The sequence below is a fragment of the Passer domesticus genome, chromosome 6, assembly GCF_036417665.1.
Source record: "Passer domesticus isolate bPasDom1 chromosome 6, bPasDom1.hap1, whole genome shotgun sequence".
NCBI lineage: Eukaryota > Metazoa > Chordata > Aves > Passeriformes > Passeridae > Passer > Passer domesticus.
Genome location: NC_087479.1, coordinates 69,933,158 through 69,953,691, shown reverse-complemented (window position 1 = coordinate 69,953,691; position 20,534 = coordinate 69,933,158). Strand labels below are relative to the sequence as shown.

At 52.9% G+C, this 20,534-nt stretch overlaps 1 protein-coding gene and 2 long non-coding RNA genes across 3 annotated transcripts in view; 2 read left to right on the top strand and 1 right to left on the bottom strand.

The window, feature by feature from the left end:
* LOC135303950 (hydrocephalus-inducing protein-like) overlaps nucleotides 1-20,534 on the bottom strand; it is a 75,704-nt gene extending 55,170 nt beyond the window's left edge. The window contains exon 1 of the mRNA XM_064426251.1: nucleotides 19,547-20,534. The gene's annotated coding sequence lies outside the window, so the exon portion shown is untranslated. The remainder of the gene's footprint in view (nucleotides 1-19,546) is intronic.
* On the top strand, nucleotides 6,796-7,731 carry LOC135302210 (uncharacterized). The gene is made up of 3 exons (XR_010363910.1): nucleotides 6,796-6,915; nucleotides 7,026-7,215; nucleotides 7,490-7,731. It is a non-coding gene; the product is annotated as an uncharacterized LOC135302210 (long non-coding RNA).
* On the top strand, nucleotides 11,255-12,176 carry LOC135302209 (uncharacterized). The gene is made up of 3 exons (XR_010363909.1): nucleotides 11,255-11,358; nucleotides 11,469-11,658; nucleotides 11,921-12,176. It is a non-coding gene; the product is annotated as an uncharacterized LOC135302209 (long non-coding RNA).

Below are 20,534 nucleotides of genomic sequence, written 5' to 3'. Positions count from 1 at the left end.
ACACCGACAACGCTGCGGTTTCTGCCCCTGCCCATGCTGGTGAAAAATCAAAAGATGCTATAAAACGTTCCTTTTTAGCCTTTTCCACCTTCCCTGTTCCACAGGAAATTGAAACTGATCACGGTCCTGCTTATACCTCCCACTGATTCCAACCATTTTCTGACCAGTGGGCTACAAAACATGTCACAGCCATACCACACTCTGCCACAGGACAGTCCATAGTCCAGAGGGCCCACTCTTCCATCCAAAGGATCCTTGATCAACAGAGACAGGGAGTCCACATATTATCTCCCATTGGAGGCCAAGGCCCTTGATGTGCTCAACTTTTTCAACAGCTCCCCCAGTTATCAGGCATTTTATATTTAATTGGCAGCCCAATAAAAAGAAAAGCCACCTGTCTTGATCAAAGACCCTGAATCCAAACAAATTATGGGCCCTTTCCCATTCATTACTTGGGAGGGAGGATATGCTTGAGTCTCTACAGCAGCAGGCCCAAGACGGATCCCAGCAAAAAACATCAAACTCTTCTGCCAATGGCCAGGCAAACACCAGAGCCACCATCAGAAAAACAGAACAAAAGCCTAAGAGAGACAGCAGCAGCATGGAAAAGAAGAAGAAGGACAGAAGAAGATCTCCTAAGCAGTGTGGACCACACACACCAACACCAAGAGAGCTCAGACACCACTAACTGCGATATCCCGCTTAACAATTGGAAAAACTGTATTCTAGCCTTGATATTTGATTCTTCTAATAAGCTGACTTCAAACCCTTGCCTTACAGAAGAGAAAGTTTAGTGGGACCAGAATTTAAGGTTCACATTGCAATCTCCCTATCTCTTTACTTTCAGGCCACCCAAGCCTCCTCCCACTACTAAATTAGCTAAAGTCAAAGGATGCTGTCCTTTCTTGCCACTGCAGAAGGAAGCTGGATGCTCCTAACTATGCCGCATGCCTTCGCATGGGTGGTTCCACAGCCAAGCCACAATTTCTTGCCCATGGCCACGCATGTCAACCTCTTCTCACATAGGGACTCAGTATACCAGAGCGGCCAGCTGCTCACAGATCAAATCAATAAGATCCAGACAAAAGGCAACAACGACTGGCTCACTGGCCTTTTGAAAGACTGGGGCATGAAAGGCTGGCTTTCATCTTTAGCCATGACTGTTTTGTGGGCTTTGTTTCTTGTATTCATTGTCTTGATTATTCTATCCAGTTTTGCTCAACGCTTGCAAAAGTCCATGGCAGAAGCCTTCATTCTTGAAAAAGGGGGCAGTTGTGGAGGCCCAGGGGCCTCTCATTGCAACTGTAATACCTTAGGGCAAAGGGGACCAAGGTGAAACAGAGAAACCCCTCTGAATGCAAGGCTCTCACCCATGGCCACTTGCAGCCTCTTGCAATCCGCAGGTTTTGTTGCTATCACCCACTTCAACTGCCATTTTTTCCTTATATCTACTCTCCAGAGAATGTTCTCCTCTCTCTTCTCCCCTGCTGGTCCTGGCTTCACCCCTTCTCCCCCCCAAATGAAACCCTCAGACCCCAGCCTCATTTTCTCTCTGGCCCTGGACCCTCTTCATGGCAATGCACAGCGTTTGGAGTTCCACACAAAGACCCGTCTCTGGCCTCATTCATCAGCACTTGAAGCAAGTGTGCTCCGGCCTCTGGGAGTGCAGCTCGCTCACACGGGCTCACTGTGGACACGCCGCAATCACAGTCATTGAGTGCACCAGAGAACCTGGCCTCTAATAAAAGGCATGAATGCCACAGCCCACCCAACCCAATGCCTTGCATGTCTCTACTTTTTCCTTCTTCTCTCATCTCTCATGTCACTTTCCCCATTGCCTCTCTCTGGCAGCTTGGCTTCTCTCTCTCCTGGCTGCAGCTCCAGCCACATGTGTGACACTGCAGGAACAGCCTGACCCACAGGGAAATGGGAGAGGACTCTTTGTCAGCAACTGAAGTGACAGAACAAGGGGGAATGGGATGAAACTGCAAGAGCTGGAATCCATTCCATGATGGCAAGAAGTTCTTTCCTGTCAGGGTGCTTGTCCCTGACACAGGGACCAGCGCAGAGAGGCTGTGCATACCCCATGCCCACCAACATCCAAGGCCAGCTTGGACAGGGGCCGCAGCAACCTGCTGTGCTGGGAGGCTGCTCAGCTTGGAACCAGACGATCTTTAGGGTCCCTTCCAAACCAAACCATTCAAGGATTTCATCATTCCACCATGCCCACCTCCCAGTGTGGAGCGGCCCTGAAACTTCTGTGACATCACAGCTCCCACAGTGTTCCAGGTGGAACGTCCAGCACCTGGAAACCACCACAGCAGACACTCTGCCTGCTGCCAGCGCTCAGTTGGCGCTCGCTCTGCGCTCTGCCCGGCAGCACTCAGCTGTTGCTGCTGCTGCCTGGCCTTTTCCTGCTGCCTGCTCTGGAGCACCAGCCCCAGCAGGATGAGCACTGCTGCGCCAGTGGAGGTACTGTGCCATTCCAGGGAGGGGGCAGCCTGCTTGAGCAGGATGCAGCCATGTAGGAATGGATGGTGTGGGACAGGAACCCCACTCTGATATTGTGCTGTCTCTTGCAGACTAACAGAGACACTGTGGTGGCGATGCAAGTGGACATGGTGCAGGATGAGGAAGAAAGGATGCAGGTGGATGTGGAAGAGCAGGTTGAAGAGATGGAAGTTGATGAGGAGGATGACATCGAGGAGATGGAAGTGGATGAGAAGGATGAGGAGGAGCCCATGGTCCTTGGATGAAGATGGAGCCCCACAAGTAAGACAGGCAGATGCTCCCCATGCCCTGCCCACAGACACAGTGGCTGCCCTGACGCCAGGCTGGGGCTGGGCTGGATGGCCCCGCTCAGGGACACGCTGCCCGCAGGGGGCCTGGATTGTGCTGCCACAAGCACCAGCCCTGGCCGGCCCTGCACTTGCCTGGGGCCACACCAGCCCTGCCAGTCCTGTCCCAGTTCCTGGGGCCCAGCTCCCAGCCCAGCTGGGCCCAGGGCTGGCAGCAGACTCCAGCTTTGCTTCTCTCTTCCTTCCAGGACTGCTGGAGATGATTGCCGTACATATTACACCTGTGTATATATGTTTGAATAGTTAGAAGATTTTTGTAAATATGTTCTTAGGTTAGTAGTTCTCTGTAAATATGTTTTGAAGATTGTTAGTCCATAGGATCCCATGTAAATAAATCCTGTAGATTGTTATTGTTGTTGTTGTTGTTATAAGGATTGTTGTAATGAAAGGTGTTCTGTAAATCCTAGAGTTTGGCAATCTTTGGCAAATAAATACGGCTTCTTTTTAAAACCTCACTTCTCTTTGTCATTCCTTTGGGCACGGGCAGCGTTTGCACAGTTGGGATTTCCACTTGTTCCGGGATCCCGGGGCTGGAGCTCCCTGGGGCTGCTGCCACGGCCACCCCGCGGCTGGGGCTCCCTGTGCACAGGGGGTCCCACTGACACCACTGCTGCCGCTGGCCACTGCTGCTGCTGCTCCTGGGCTGGGGCACAGCCGCGTCCCCAAGAGCTGAGCTGTCACCAGCACAGAGGGGGCTCTCACTGCACTGGCCCCTGCAGCCATGCCACCAAAGCAAGGCAGGAAACTTTCAGCCACCCTTCCTGCTGCAGCCACAGCCACTCCTGGCTCCAGAGCCGCCATCAGCCCACAGGGATGCAAAATCCACCTGCCCGCTCTCAAGGCCTTGACAGCCTTGGCAACTGTGGCACCTGCATCTGGGCTGCTGCAGGGGCTGATGTTTAAGGCTTGCAGCCTCCAAAGGCTCCGGGCTCTGCTTCCCACCCTGCCCTGCACTGCCCTGGGCCCGCATTGCTCAAGAGACAAAAGCCAAGCCAGGGGATCCTCACCCTGCCCAAATTGCTGAATTGACTGCAGTCCTTAGGATCTTCTCCACTTTCAGAGAACCTATTCGTTTGATCACTGATTCAGCAGATGTCTATGGCCTAGTGCAGCGGGCTGAAAATTCCATTTTCAAAGACATTTCTAACCCCAACTAGAGCATTTGCTTTCCCCTTTCATTTCTCTTTTGTCCCACAGACAACACCCACGCTATATCATGCACACAAGGCCTCATACCACCCTTCCTGGGTTCATAGTAGGCAATGTTAGAGCAGATGCCTCAGCAAGGGTTGTCCAATCTTCCCCACGGAATGTTTTTGAACAGGCTAGGATCCGCCACCACTTCCACCATCAAAACATTCCTGCACCGCTCAGCATCTTTAAAATTACCCAAGATCCATGGCAAACACCTGCCCAAATTGTCAGCAACGTGCCTTTGCTTCTGTCAGAGCTGCACTCAATCCAAGAGGACTAAAGACTCTCCAGATCGGGCAATCTCACATCACACACCAAGCCCCTTTTGGGAGACTAAAATACATCCCCGTCTCAATCCACACTGACAACGCTGCAGTTTTCGCCTTTGCCCATGCTGGTGAGAAATCAAAAGATGCTATAAAACGTTCCTTTTTAGCCTTTTCCACCTTCCCTGTTCCACAGGAAATTAAAACTGATCATGGTCCTGCTAATACCTCCCACTGATTCCAACCATTTTCTGACCAGTGGGCTACAAAACATGTCACAGCCATACCACACTCTGCCACAGGACAGTCCATAGTCCAGAGGGCCCACTCTTCCATCCAAAGGATCCTTGATCAACAGAGACAGGGAGTCCACATATTATCTCCCATTGAGAGCCTGGCCAAGGCCCTTGATGTGCTCAACTTTTTCAACACCTCATTTATGGAGCCAACTCCCCCAGTCATCAGGCATTTTGCATTTCATGTCACTGCAGGCCAGTGAAAAGAAAAGCCACCTGTCTTGATCAAAGACCCTGAATCCAAACAAATTATGGGCCCTTTCCCATTCATTACTTGGGGGAGAGGATATGCTTGTGTCTCTACAGCAGCACGCCCAAGATGGATCCCAGCAAAAAACATCAAACCCTTCTGCCAATGGCCAGGCAAACACCAGGGCCACCTTCAGAAGAACAGAATGAAAGCCTAAGAGAGACAGCAGCAGCCTGGAAAAGAAGAAGAAGAAGGACAGAAGAAGATCTCCTAAGCAGTGTGGACCACACAGACCAACACCAAGAGAGCTCAGACACCACTATCCGGGATATATCGCTTAACATTTCTAAAAACTGTATTCTAGCCTTGATATTTGATTCTTCTAATAAGCTGACTTCAAACCCTTGCCTTACAGAAGAGAAAGTTTAGTGGGACCAGAATTTCAGTTTCACATTGCAATCTCCCTATCTCTTTACTTTCAGGCCACCCAAGCCTCCACCCACTACTAAATTAGCTAAAGTCAAAGGATGCTGTCTTTTGTTGCCACTTCAGCAGGAAGCTGGATGCTCCTCACTATGCCGCATGCCTTCGCATGGGTGGTTCCACAGCCAAGCCACAATTTCTTGCCCATGGCCACGCTTGTCAACCTCTTCTCACATAAGGACTCAGTATACCAGAGCGTCCAGCTGCTCAGATCAAATCAACAAGATCCAGACGAAAGACAACAACGACTGGCTCACTGGACTTTTGAAAGACTGGGGCACGAAAGGCTGGCTTTCACCTTTAGTTAAGACTGTTTTGTGGGCTTTGTTTCTGGTATTCATTGTCTTGGTTATTCTATCCAGTTTTGCTCAACGCATGCAGAAGTCCATGGCAGAAGCCTTCATTCCTGAAAACAAAAAGGGGGCAGTTGTGGAGACCCAGGGGCCTGCCATTGAACTGTAATACCTTAGGGCAAAGGGGACCAAGGTGAAACAGAGAAACCCCTCTGAATGCAAGGCTCTCACCCATGGCCACTTGCAGCCTCTTGCAATCTGCAGGTTTTGTTGCTATCACCCACTTCAACTGCCATTTTTTCCTTATATCTACTCTCCAGAGAATGTTCTCCTCTCTCTTCTCCCCTGCTGGTCCTGGCTTCACCCCTTCTCCCCCCCGAATGAAACCCTCAGACCCCAGCCTCATTTTCTCTCTGGCCCTGGACCCTCTTCATGGCAATGCACAGCGTTTGGGGTTCCACACAAAGACCCATCTCTGGCCTCATTCATCAGCACTTGAAGCAAGTGTGCTCCGGCCTCTGGGAGTGCAGCTCGCTCACACGGGCTCACTGTGGACACGCCGCAATCACACAGTCATTGAGTGCACCAGAGAACCTGGCCTCTAATAAAAGGCATGAATGCCACAGCCCACCCAACCCAATGCCTTGCATGTCTCTACTTTTTCCTTCTTCTCTCATCTCTCATGTCACTTTCCCCATTTCCTCTCTCTGCCAGCTTGGCTTCTCTCTCTCCTGGCTGCAGCTTCAGCCACATGTGTGACACTGCAGGAACAGCCTGACCCACAGGGAAGTGGGAGAGGACTCTTTGTCAGCAACTGAAGTGACAGAACAAGGGGGAATGGAATGAAACTGCAAGAGCTGGAATCCATTCCATGATGGCAAGAAGTTCTTTCCTGTCAGGGTGCTTGTCCCTGACACAGGGACCAGCGCAGAGAGGCTGTGCATACCCCATGCCCACCAACATCCAAGGCCAGCTTGGACAGGGGCCGCAGCAACCTGCTGTGCTGGGAGGCTGCTCAGCTTGCAACCAGATGATCTTTAGGGTCCCTTCCTAGCCAAACCATTCAAGGATTTCATCATTCCACCATGCCCACCTCCCAGTGTGGAGCGGCCCTGAAACTTCTGTGACATCACAGCTCCCACAGTGTTCCAGGTGGAACGTCCAGCACCTGGAAACCACCACAGCAGACACTCTGCCTGCTGCCAGCGCTCAGTTGGCGCTCGCTCTGCGCTCTGCCCGGCAGCACTCAGCTGTTGCTGCTGCTGCCTGGGCTTTTCCTGCTGCCTGCTCTGGAGCACCAACCCCAGCAGGATGAGCACTGCTGCGCCAGTGGAGGTACTGTGCCATTCCAGGGAGGGGGCAGCCTGCTTGAGCAGGATGCAGCCATGTAGGAATGGATGGTGTGGGACAGGAACCCCACTCTGACATTGTGCTGTCTCTTGCAGACTAACAGAGACACTGTGGAGGAGATGCAAGTGGACATGGTGCAGGATGAGGAAGAAAGGATGCAGGTGGATGTGGAAGAGCAGGTTGAAGAGATGGAAGTTGATGAGGAGGATGACATCGAGGAGAGGGAAGTGGATGAGAAGGATGAGGAGGAGCCCATGGTCCTTGGATGAAGATGGAGCCCCACAAGTAAGACAGGCAGATGCTCCCCATGCCATGCCCACAGACACAGTGGCTGCCCTGACGCCAGGCTGGGGCTGGGCTGGATGGCCCCGCTCAGGGACACGCTGCCCGCAGGGGGCCTGGATTGTGCTGCCACAAGCACCAGCCCTGGCCGGCCCTGCACTTGCCTGGGGCCACACCAGCCCTGCCAGTCCTGTCCCAGTTCCTGGGGCCCAGCTCCCAGCCCAGCTGGGCCCAGGGCTGGCAGCAGACTCCAGCTTTGCTTCTCTCTTCCTTCCAGGACTGCTGGAGATGATGGCCGTACGTATTACGCCTGTGTATATATGTTTGAAAAGTTAGGATATTTTTGTAAATATGTTCTTAGGTTAATAGTTCTCTGTAAATATGTTTTGAAGATTGTTAGTCCATAGGATCCCAGGTAAATAAATCCTGTAGATTGTTATTGTTGTTGTTGTTGTTATAAGAATTGTTGTAATGAAAGGTGTTCTGTAAATCCTAGAGTTTGGCAATCTTTGGCAAATAAATACGGCTTCTTTTTAAAACCTCACTTCTCTTTGTCATTCCTTTGGGCACGGGCAGCGTTTGCACAGTTGGGATTTCCACTTGTTCCGGGATCCCGGGGCTGGAGCTCCCTGGGGCTGCTGCCACGGCCACCCCGCGGCTGGGGCTCCCTGTGCACAGGGGGTCCCACTGACACCACTGCTGCCGCTGGCCACTGCTGCTGCTGCTCCTGGGCTGGGGCACAGCCGCGTCCCCAAGAGCTGAGCTGTCACCAGCACAGAGGGGGCTCTCACTGCACTGGCCCCTGCAGCCATGCCAGCAAAGCAAGGCAGGAAACTTTCAGCCACCCTTCCTGCTGCAGCCACAGCCACTCCTGGCTCCAGAGCCGCCATCAGCCCACAGGGATGCAAAATCCACCTGCCCGCTCTCAAGGCCTTGACAGCCTTGGCAACTGTGGCACCTGCATCTGGGCTGCTGCAGGGGCTGATGTTTAAGGCTTGCAGCCTCCAAAGGCTCCGGGCTCTGCTTCCCACCCTGCTCTGCACTGCCGTGGCTCCGCATTGCTCAAGAGACAAAAGCCAAGCCAGGGGATCCTCACCCTGCCCAAATTGCTGAATTGACTGCAGTCCTTAGGATCTTCTCCACTTTCAGAGAACCTATTCGTTTGATCACTGATTCGGCAGATGTCTATGGCCTAGTGCAGCGGGCTGAAAATTCCATTTTCAAAGACATTTCTAACCCCAACTAGAGCATTTGCTTTCCCCTTTCATTTCTCTTTTGTCCCACAGACAACACCCACGCTATATCATGCACACAAGGCCTCATACCACCCTTCCTGGGTTCATAGTAGGCAATGTTAGAGCAGATGCCTCAGCAAGGGTTGTCCAATCTTCCCCACGGAATGTTTTTGAACAGGCTAGGATCCGCCACCACTTCCACCATCAAAACATTCCTGCACCGCTCAGCATCTTTAAAATTACCCAAGATCCATGGCAAACACCTGCCCAAATTGTCAGCAACGTGCCTTTGCTTCTGTCAGAACTGCACTCAATCCAAGAGGACTAAAGACTCTCCAGATCGGGCAATCTCACATCACACACCAAGCCCCTTTTGGGAGACTAAAATACATCCCCGTCTCTATCCACACCGACAACGCTGCAGTTTTCGCCTTTGCCCATGCTGGTGAGAAATCAAAAGATGCTATAAAACGTTCCTTTTTAGCCTTTTCCACCTTCCCTGTTCCACAGGAAATTAAAACTGATCATGGTCCTGCTAATACCTCCCACTGATTCCAACCGTTTTCTGACCAGTGGGCTACAAAACATGTCACAGCCATACCACACTCTGCCACAGGACAGTCCATAGTCCAGAGGGCCCACTCTTCCATCCAAAGGATCCTTGATCAACAGAGACAGGGAGTCCACATATTATCTCCCATTGAGAGCCTGGCCAAGGCCCTTGATGTGCTCAACTTTTTCAACACCTCATTTATGGAGCCAACTCCCCCAGTCATCAGGCATTTTGCATTTCATGTCACTGCAGGCCAGTGAAAAGAAAAGCCACCTGTCTTGATCAAAGACCCTGAATCCAAACAAATTATGGGCCCTTTCCCATTCATTACTTGGGGGAGAGGATATGCTTGTGTCTCTACAGCAGCACGCCCAAGATGGATCCCAGCAAAAAACATCAAACCCTTCTGCCAATGGCCAGGCAAACACCAGGGCCACCTTCAGAAGAACAGAATGAAAGCCTAAGAGAGACAGCAGCAGCCTGGAAAAGAAGAAGAAGAAGGACAGAAGAAGATCTCCTAAGCAGTGTGGACCACACAGACCAACACCAAGAGAGCTCAGACACCACTATCCGGGATATATCGCTTAACATTTCTAAAAACTGTATTCTAGCCTTGATATTGGATTCTTCTAATAAGCTGACTTCAAACCCTTGCCTTACAGAAGAGAAAGTTTAGTGGGACCAGAATTTAAGTTTCACATTGCAATCTCCCTATCTCTTTACTTTCAGGCCACCCAAGCCTCCACCCACTACTAAATTAGCTAAAGTCAAAGGATGCTGTCTTTTGTTGCCACTTCAGCAGGAAGCTGGATGCTCCTCACTATGCCGCATGCCTTCGCATGGGTGGTTCCACAGCCAAGCCACAATTTCTTGCCCATGGCCACGCTTGTCAACCTCTTCTCACATAAGGACTCAGTATACCAGAGCGTCCAGCTGCTCAGATCAAATCAACAAGATCCAGACGAAAGACAACAACGACTGGCTCACTGGACTTTTGAAAGACTGGGGCACGAAAGGCTGGCTTTCACCTTTAGTTAAGACTGTTTTGTGGGCTTTGTTTCTGGTATTCATTGTCTTGGTTATTCTATCCAGTTTTGCTCAACGCATGCAGAAGTCCATGGCAGAAGCCTTCATTCCTGAAAACAAAAAGGGGGCAGTTGTGGAGACCCAGGGGCCTGCCATTGAACTGTAATACCTTAGGGCAAAGGGGACCAAGGTGAAACAGAGAAACCCCTCTGAATGCAAGGCTCTCACCCATGGCCACTTGCAGCCTCTTGCAATCTGCAGGTTTTGTTGCTATCACCCACTTCAACTGCCATTTTTTCCTTATATCTACTCTCCAGAGAATGTTCTCCTCTCTCTTCTCCCCTGCTGGTCCTGGCTTCACCCCTTCTCCCCCCCGAATGAAACCCTCAGACCCCAGCCTCATTTTCTCTCTGGCCCTGGACCCTCTTCATGGCAATGCACAGCGTTTGGGGTTCCACACAAAGACCCATCTCTGGCCTCATTCATCAGCACTTGAAGCAAGTGTGCTCCGGCCTCTGGGAGTGCAGCTCGCTCACACGGGCTCACTGTGGACACGCCGCAATCACACAGTCATTGAGTGCACCAGAGAACCTGGCCTCTAATAAAAGGCAGGAATCCCGCAGCCCACCCAACCCAATGCCTTGCATGTCTCTACTTTTTCCTTCTCCTCTCATCTCTCATGTCACTTTCCCCATTTCCTCTCTCTGCCAGCTTGGCTTCTCTCTCTCCTGGCTGCAGCTTCAGCCACATGTGTGACACTGCAGGAACAGCCTGACCCACAGGGAAGTGGGAGAGGACTCTTTGTCAGCAACTGAAGTGACAGAACAAGGGGGAATGGGATGAAACTGCAAGAGCTGGAATCCATTCCATGATGGCAAGAAGTTCTTTCCTGTCAGGGTGCTTGTCCCTGACACAGGGACCAGCGCAGAGAGGCTGTGCATACCCCATGCCCACCAACATCCAAGGCCAGCTTGGACAGGGGCCGCAGCAACCTGCTGTGCTGGGAGGCTGCTCAGCTTGCAACCAGATGATCTTTAGGGTCCCTTCCAAGCCAAACCATTCAAGGATTTCATCATTCCACCATGCCCACCTCCCAGTGTGGAGCGGCCCTGAAACTTCTGTGACATCACAGCTCCCACAGTGTTCCAGGTGGAACGTCCAGCACCTGGAAACCACCACAGCAGACACTCTGCCTGCTGCCAGCGCTCAGTTGGCGCTCGCTCTGCGCTCTGCCCGTCAGCACTCAGCTGTTGCTGCTGCTGCCTGGGCTTTTCCTGCTGCCTGCTCTGGAGCACCAACCCTAGCAGGATGAGCACTGCTGCGCCAGTGGAGGTACTGTGCCATTCCAGGGAGGAGGCAGCCTGCTTGAGCAGGCTGCAGCCATGTGGGAATGGATGGTGTGGGACAGGAACCCCACTGTGACATTGTGCTGTCTCTTGCAGACTAACAGAGACACTGTGGTGGCGATGGAAGTGGACATGGTGCTGAATGAGGAAGAGATGATGGAGGTGGACGTGGAAGACCAGGTTGAGGAGATGGAAGTTGATGAGGAGGATGACATCGAGGCGATGGAAGTGGATGAGAAGGATGAGGAGGAGCCCATGGTCCTTGGATGAAGATGGAGCCCCACAAGTAAGACAGGCAGATGCTCCCCATGCCCTGCCCACAGACACAGTGGCTGCCCTGGCGCCAGGCTGGGGCTGGGCTGGATGGCCCCGCTCAGGGACACGCTGCCCGCAGGGGGCCTGGATTGTGCTGCCTCAAGCACCAGCCCTGGCCTGCCCTGCACTTGCCTGGGGCCACACCAGCCCTGCCAGCCCTGTCCCAGCTCTTGGGGCCCAGCTGGGCCCAGTGCTGGCAGCTGACTCCAGCTTTGCTTTTTTCTTCCTTCCAGGACTGATGCAGATGATGGCTGTAGATATTACGGCGGTGTATATATGTTTGAAAAGTTAGGATATTTTTGTAAATATGTTCTTAGGTTAGTAGTTCTTTGTAAATATGTTTTGAAGATTGTTACTCCATAGGATCCCATGGAAATATGTACAGTAGATTGTTGTTGTTGTTGTTATGAGGATTGTTGTAATGAAATGTGTTCTGTAAATCCTCGTGTTTGCCGATGTTCAGCAAATAAATAATGATTCTTTATAAAACTTCACTTCTCTTTCTCATTCCTTTGGGCACTGTCAGAACCCCGGACCACCCCTGACCATCCTAAATGATTCCAGCCCCAGCCAGGGGGCTTTAAATCCCTGGCAGGGGGTTCAGAGACCCTGGCATGTAGCCAAAGACCCCTGGGCCTTTGAATTTAACCCATAAAGCATGTTACCACCTTTATGTCAAGAATTAAAAGTCACAACAATTTAGATAGTCTAGTAATAGTAATCACAAAGTGAACGGAAAACATTTAGAGCACTGTACACAGAGGTTTTGAACCTTGTACGAAAGAGTTTGGTATTATCTACATAGATAGAAAAATTTGGGTGTACCCAGTCCTTCCTCTTTCTTCTCGCTAGCATCCATATGAAAGACGATATTACCATTCACATATTGGTTTCAAGTAGAAAGTCACTATCTAACTTAAGTAATAGCTATTAAAACATTCTTGTAAACATAGTATAGTCAGGTTTTAATATAAAAGATAACACCAACCCAAGAGGCAAAAAGAGTACCTTAAGCTGACCTGCTGAACAAACCTCAGCAGGCCAGCAAAAAAATGTTTTAGACAAAATATAAAAATCAACCTTAAGAGAGTGAAGCACATACTTCTCAACTCTTCCTTCGACAGCTAAGTTAGAGAAAAAGAGACTTCTAACGTACCTCGAAATCCCCTCAACCAAAGAAAACCCAAGAGGCACAGGCAGCGTTTGCACAGTTGGGATTTCCACTTGTTCCGGGATCCCGGGGCTGGAGCTCCCTGGGGCTGCTGCCACGGCCACCCCGCGGCTGGGGCTCCCTGTGCACAGGGGGTCCCACTGACACCACTGCTGCCGCTGGCCACTGCTGCTGCTGCTCCTGGGCTGGGGCACAGCCGCGTCCCCAAGAGCTGAGCTCTCACCAGCACAGAGGGGGCTCTCACTGCACTGGCCCCTGCAGCCATGCCACCAAAGCAAGGCAGCAAACTTTCAGCCACCCTTCCTGCTGCAGCCACAGCCACTCCTGGCTCCAGAGCCGCCATCAGCCCACAGGGATGCAAAATCCACCTGCCCGCTCTCAAGGCCTTGACAGCCTTGGCAACTGTGGCACCTGCATCTGGGCTGCTGCAGGGGCTGATGTTTAAGGCTTGCAGCCTCCAAAGGCTCCGGGCTCTGCTTCCCACCCTGCTCTGCACTGCCCTGGGCCCGCATTGCTCAAGAGACAAAAGCCAAGCCAGGGGATCCTCACCCTGCCCAAATTGCTGAATTGACTGCAGTCCTTAGGACCTTCTCCACTTTCAAAGAACCTCTTCCTTTGATCACTGATTCGGCACATGTCTATGACCTAGTGCAGCGGGCCGAAAATTCCATTTTCAAAGACATTTCTAACCCCAACTAGAGCATTTGCTTTCCCCTTTCATTTCTCTTCTGTCCCACAGACAACACCCACGCTATATCATGCACACAAGGTCTCATACCACCCTTCCTGCATTTATAGTAGGCAATGCTAGAGCAGATGCCTCAGCAATGCTTCTCCAAACCTCCCTACGGAATCTTTCTGACCAGGCTAGGATCCGCCACTACTTCTACCATCAAAACATTCCTGCACCGCTCAGCATCTTTAAAATTACCCAAGATCGGGCAAGATTCATGGCAGCCACCTGCCCAAATTGTCAGCAACGTGCCTTTGCTTCTGTCAGAGCTGCACTCAATCCAAGAGGACTAAAGACTCTCCAGATCGGGCAATCACACATCACACACCAAGCCCCTTTTGGGAGACTAAAATACATCCCCGTCTCAATCCACACCGACAACGCTGCGGTTTCTGCCCCTGCCCATGCTGCTGAAAAATCAAAAGATGCTATAAAACGTTACTTTTTAGCCTTTTCCACCTCCCCTGTTCCACAGGAAATTAAAACTGATCATGGTCCTGCTTATACCTCCCACTGATTCCAACCATTTTCTGACCAGTGGGCTACAAAACATGTCACAGCCATACCACACTCTGCCACAGGACAGTCCATCGTCCAGAGGGCCCACTCTTCCATCCAAAGGATCCTTGATGAACAGAGACAGGGAGTCCACATAGTATCTCCCATTGAGAGCCTGGCCAAGGCCCTTGATGTGCTCAACTTTTTGAACAACTCCCCCAGTCATCAGGCATTTTATATTTAATTGGCAGCCCAATAAAAAGAAAAGCCACCTGTCTTGATCAAAGACCCTGAATCCAAAGAAATTATGGGCCCTTTCCCATTCATTACTTGGGAGGGAGGATATGCTTGTGTCTCTACAGCAGCAGGCCCAAGACGCATCCCAGCAAAAAACATAAAACTCTTCTGCCAATGGCCAGGCAAACACCACAGCCACCATCAGAAAAACAGAACAAAAGCCTAAGAGAGACAGCAGCAGCCTGCAAAAGAAGAAGAAGGACAGAAGAAGATCTCCTAAGCAGTGTGGACCACACACACCAACACCAAGAGAGCTCAGACACCACTAACTGCGATATCCCGCTTAACAATTGGAAAAACTGTATTCTAGCCTTGATATTTGATTCTTCTAATAAGCTGACTTCAAACCCTTGCCTTACAGAAGAGAAAGTTTAGTGGGACCAGAATTTCAGTTTCACATTGCAATCTCCCTATCTCTTTACTTTCAGGCCACCCAAGCCTCCACCCACTACTAAATTAGCTAAAGTCAAAGGATGCTGTCCTTTGTTGCCACTGCAGCAGGAAGCTGGATGCTCCTAACTATGCCGCATGCCTTCGCATGGGTGGTTCCACAGCCAAGCCACAATTTCTTGCCCATGGCCACGCATGTCAACCTCTTCTCACATAGGGACTCAGTATACCAGAGCGGCCAGCTGCTCACAGATCAAATCAATAAGATCCAGACAAAAGGCAACAACGACTGGCTCACTGGACTGTTGAAAGACTGGGGCATGAAAGGCTGGCTTTCATCTTTACGTCCAACAATATGAAGTCTAATAAGTCTAAGTGCCGTGTTCTGCATTTTGGCCACAAAAATCCCCTACAGCGTTACAGGCTGGGGACGGTGTGGCTGGATAGTGTTCAGGCAGAAAGGGACCTGGGGGTGCTGGTTGACAGCCGATTGGATATGAGCCAGCAATGTGCCTTGGTGGCCAAGAAGGCCAACGGCATCCTGGCCTGCATTAGGACTTGTGTGAGCAGCAGGAGCAGGGAGGTCATTCTCCCCCTGTACTCGGCACTGGTGAGGCCACATCTTGAGTACTGTGTCCAGTTCTGGGCCCCTCAATTTAGGAAGGATATTGAGATACTTGAGCGTGTCCAGAGGAGAGCAACGAGGCTGGTGAGGGGCTTGGAAAACAAGCCCTACGAGGAACATTTGAGGGAGCTGGGGTTGTTTAGCCTGGAGAAGAGGAGGCTTAGAGGTGACCTTATTGCTCTCTACAACTTCCTGAAGGGAGGTTGTAGACAGGTGGGGGTCGGTCTCTTCCACCGGGCAGCAACTGACAGAACAAGGGGACACAGTCTCAAGCTACGTCAGGGAAGGTATAGGTTAGATATTAGGAAAAAAATTTTCACTGAAAGAATAATAAAGCACTGGAACTGTCTTCCCAGGGAGGTGGTGGAATCACCATCACTGGATGTGTTTAAAAAAAGACTGGACATGCCACTTGGTGCTATAGTCTAGTTGAGATGTTAGGGCATAGGTTGGACTTGATGATCTTAGGGGTCTCTTCCAAACTCATGATTCTGTGATTCTGTGATTTAGTCAAGACTGTTTTGTGGGCTTTGTTTCTTGTATTCATTGTCTTGGTTATTCTATCCAGTTTTGCTCAACGCTTGCAAAAGTCCATGGCAGAAGCCTTCATTCTTGAAAACAAAAAGGGGGCACTTGTGGAGGCCCAGGGGCCTCTCATTGCAACTGTAATACCTTAGGGCAAAGGGGACCAAGGTGAAACAGAGAAACCCCTCTGAATGCAAGGCTCTCACCCATGGCCACTTGCAGCCTCTTGCAATCTGCAGGTTTTGTTGCTATCACCCACTTCAACTGCCATTTTTTCCTTATATCTACTCTCCAGAGAATGTTCTCCTCTCTCTTCTCCCCTGCTGGTCCTGGCTTCACCCCTTCTCCCCCCCGAATGAAACCCTCAGACCCCAGCCTCATTTTCTCTCTGGCCCTGGACCCTCTTCATGGCAATGCACAGCGTTTGGGGTTCCACATCTCTGGCCTCATTCATCAGCACTTGAAGCAAGTGTGCTCCGGCCTCTGGGAGTGCAGCTCGCTCACACGGGCTCACTGTGGACACGCCGCAATCACACAGTCATTGAGTGCACCAGAGAACCTGGCCTCTAATAAAAGGCAGGAATCCCGCAGCCCACCCAACCCAATGCCTTGCATGTCTCTACTTTTTCCTTCTCCTCTCATCTCTCATGTCACTTTCCCCATTTCCTCTCTCTGCCAGCTTGGCTTCTCTCTCTCCTGGCTGCAGCTTCAGCCATATGTGTGACACTGCAGGAACAGCCTGACCCACAGGGAAGTGGGAGAGGACTCTTTGTCAGCAACTGAAGTGACAGAACAAGGGGGAATGGGATGAAACTGCAAGAGCTGGAATCCATTCCATGATGGCAAGAAGTTCTTTCCTGTCAGGGTGCTTGTCCCTGACACAGGGACCAGCGCAGAGAGGCTGTGCATACCCCATGCCCACCAACATCCAAGGCCAGCTTGGACAGGGGCCGCAGCAACCTGCTGTGCTGGGAGGCTGCTCAGCTTGGAACCAGATGATCTTTAGGGTCCCTTCCAAGCCAAACCATTCAAGGATTTCATCATTCCACCACGCCCACCTCCCAGTGTGGAGCGGCCCTGAAACTTCTGTGACATCACAGCTCCCACAGTGTTCCAGGTGGAACGTCCAGCACCTGGAAACCACCACAGCAGACACTCTGCCTGCTGCCAGCGCTCAGTTGGCGCTCGCTCTGCGCTCTGCCCGGCAGCACTCAGCTGTTGCTGCTGCTGCCTGGGCTTTTCCTGCTGCCTGCTCTGGAGCACCAACCCCAGCAGGATGAGCACTGCTGCGCCAGTGGAGGTACAGTGCCATTCTAGGGAGGGGGCAGCCTGCTTGAGCAGGCTGCAGCCACGTGGCAATGGATGGTGTGGGACAGGAACCCCACTGTGAGATTGTGCTGTCTCTTGCAGACTAACAGAGACACTGTGGAGGAGATGGAAGTGGACATGGTGCTGAATGAGGAAGAAATGATGGAGGTGGACGTGGAAGACCAGGTTGAGGACATGGAAGTAGATGTGGAGGATGACATCAAGGAGATGGAAGTGACACCAGGAGGAATTTCCCCAGGGAAATGCTGCTCTGGCCTTGGCAGGGGCTGCCCAGGGAGCTTTGCAGTGCCCATCCCTGCAGCTGTCCCAGGAAGGCCTGCAGGTGGCACTCAGGGCTCTGGGCTGGGGACAAGCTGGGCATCGAGCACTGCTGGGACTCCATGGTCTCACAGACCTTTCCCAACCTTAGTGATTCCATGAGTCTATGATTCTATGAAGACATGATTCAGAACAGAGTTAACTCAAATCTATCATACACAAATATTACAGAGGTCAAAATTCACGTGAATGAAATTTAAGATTATTCTTTAAGACTGAAAGAATTGTATGTCAATGTTGCATATAGGTAAAGCCCTATAAAAGAAGAGCCTTGTTACCCTTGTAAGATGATGCCTCAGGCCTCCTGCTTCGGCTAAGTACAGCTAACAGGCAGGGGTGAGGGGCTCCCATCAGGGCAGGGAGAGCCGAGCTCAGGATCCCAGGCATCCGAGCAGAAGGGGATTGGTGTCTCCTTTATTGAGGTGGGTGTTAATAAGGTCCCAGTTCAGTGGCTGTTGTCACCAGCAGAGGCTCACCCCACGGCAGAGGAAGCAGCTCTGGGCTGGGCTCCTGCAGCAGCAGTGGAATTCCTTTCCCCATGAGCAGTGGCTCCCACAGTGCTCCTCCAAAGCCAAGACAGGGCTAGGAGCTGCACCCAGCCCCTTCCCCCAGCCCAAATCCCACCGTAGCTCTGGCCCTCCTCCTGCTTCCCCAGGGAAAACTCCCAAAGAAACAGAGCTCTCCCTTTGTCTGAAGCACCCAGCAATCACCTGCCATTAGCAACTCACTGGCAAGAAATTCTACAGGTGAAAAGGAAGAACAGAAAAGAAAACCCTTCCCCAAACAAGGAGGTGGCCAGATGCTGAAGGAGCACACACACATCCCCAGCTGGTGAGAAACCCTCCCCCTGCCTCAAAGAGGAAGAGTCTGACGGTGCAGGAGTGAAACCCACAGACATTACAACCATCCAGGTTCCAGCTGAACTGCAAGGGCAGCCACAGCCAGCAGCAGTCGCCCCTGTAGAACCAAGGAGATCGAAGATGAAATCAGAGCACCCAAATGCTGTGGAGTCTGGCAAATCTGGGGCCATCTCAATACACCACCTTCACTGCAACCATTAATGCCCATACCAACCGAGACACAGTGGGCTCTGCCACCAACAAGCTTAGAAATAATGAGAGTGTGATCAATGGCCCCATGCAGGCCTGATGCAGTCTGTGCTGTGGTTAAGGACCTCAGAAAAGAATTTAAAGAGGAAATGAGGGAGATGAGGCAGGAGGTAAGATAAATGCAGCACTAGTGCAAGTCACAGGCCCCAAAGTCAGAGCCCAACGTCCCCCAGCTACTGTGAGAGTACATCCCACGAACTGACCTGTGCTTCTTCCTGAGTGACCATGGGGAAGGCATGGGAACGTGGGATGGGAAACCCACTTCTGTCTTAGCAGCACAAGGAGGGAAAACTCAACTCAAGGAAGGAAACACTAATCGAGGGAGTTCCAGTAAGGTGAAGGTAGCCTCCTGCCATGACCAAGCTGCTGGGTATGATCTGTCAGATCCCCTTAAAAGGTACCTCTAGTATGAACGCCCAGGAAAGAAAGAATAACCACGGCTAAAGGGGCCCTGCCTCTAGCCAGGGAGAGGCACGGGAAAACCAGGTCTTTTGGATGGTGTGGATCCAATGGCCTTTCCACATCTCCTTGGGAAAGGAAGGTGCCCACAGCACAGCTCGTACACCAGGATGCCCAGGGACCAGATGGTGGCTGGCTGGCCATGGGAGCAGCCAAAGAGGATCCACTCCGCTGGGCTGTACTCCGGCATTCCTATGGGACACGGGCGCAGCTCATCAGGCCCATGCTGCTCCCTCCCTCCCTCCCAGCCAGCTCCCGTTCCACAACAGCCAGCCCCTGCCCTGCCGAAAACCAACTGGGCTGCAGCTGGCTGAAGAAGGATTCTCCCTCCCTCCCTCCCTGTTCCCCCTCTGCCAGCAAAGGGGGGAACCTCCGCTGCCCGGCTGGGCCCGGCTTTGGGCTCACCTGACATCCGGGTGTAGAACGTGTCCTGGAGGATCGTGCCGCACCCGAAGTCGATGAGCTTCGCCTCGCCTGTGCCCAGGTCCACGAGGACGTTCTCGGCCTTGATGTCGCGGTGTAGACGCCGCGGCTGCTGCAGGGCCGCACGGCCTCCAGCACCGGGCGGAGCAGCCCCCGCGCCACGGGCTCCGTCAGGAAGCCCCGCTCCTCCAGCAAGTACCAGAGCTCCTGACTGCGCTCCGCACGCTCCATGACCAGCGCCAAGCCGTCGGGCACCTCGAACCAGCCCAGGAGCCGCACCACGCCGCGGAAGCCGGGCCGCCACACCTTCCACAGCAGCGCCAGCTCCAGGGCCACAAGGGCGCCCTTGTGCTGCGGGGGGACCGCGATGCCGACAGCGGGGCCGATGCTGCGCCGCGCCTTGGGCCCCCTGCCCGGCCCCGCCGCGGCTCGCCACTGCCCGGCCCGGCACGCTGCGCGGGCCCCGCTCTCTCCACGCTCGCTCCCCTCCGCCTGCCGCCCTGCCGGGCCTCGCCTCAGCCCCGCCCGGCTCGCCCCGCCGGCTCCTCCGCGGGCCCCGCTCCCTCACCGGCCGCGCCCACTCCCAGACGCGCTCCCGGCACGCTCGCTTGATGGCCGCCTGCGAGCCAAGGCCAGCGGCGGGCTCAGCTCGCCGCCCGCCGCCCCGCTCCGACCCGGCCCCGTCTCTTACCGGGTCCCGGAGTAAACGCTGCCGCAGCCGCCGCTGCCCAGCAGCGGCCCTCCCGGCAGAGCTGCTCTGGGCGAGGCTTCTCCGCCCGTGCGGGCGGCACCGCGCTCTCGCTCTTGTGCCCGGGGCAGCCGAGCGCCCGGCGCGCTGCTGCTTGCCGAGCCGCCCCGGGCTGCGGCGGCTCGGGGCCGGCGGCCGAGCTGGCGAGCGGCGGAGCTCGGAGCGGGGAAGCTGCCGGCAGCGCTGTCGGCGGCGGGCCGGGAGCCGGGCGGCAGCGGGGCG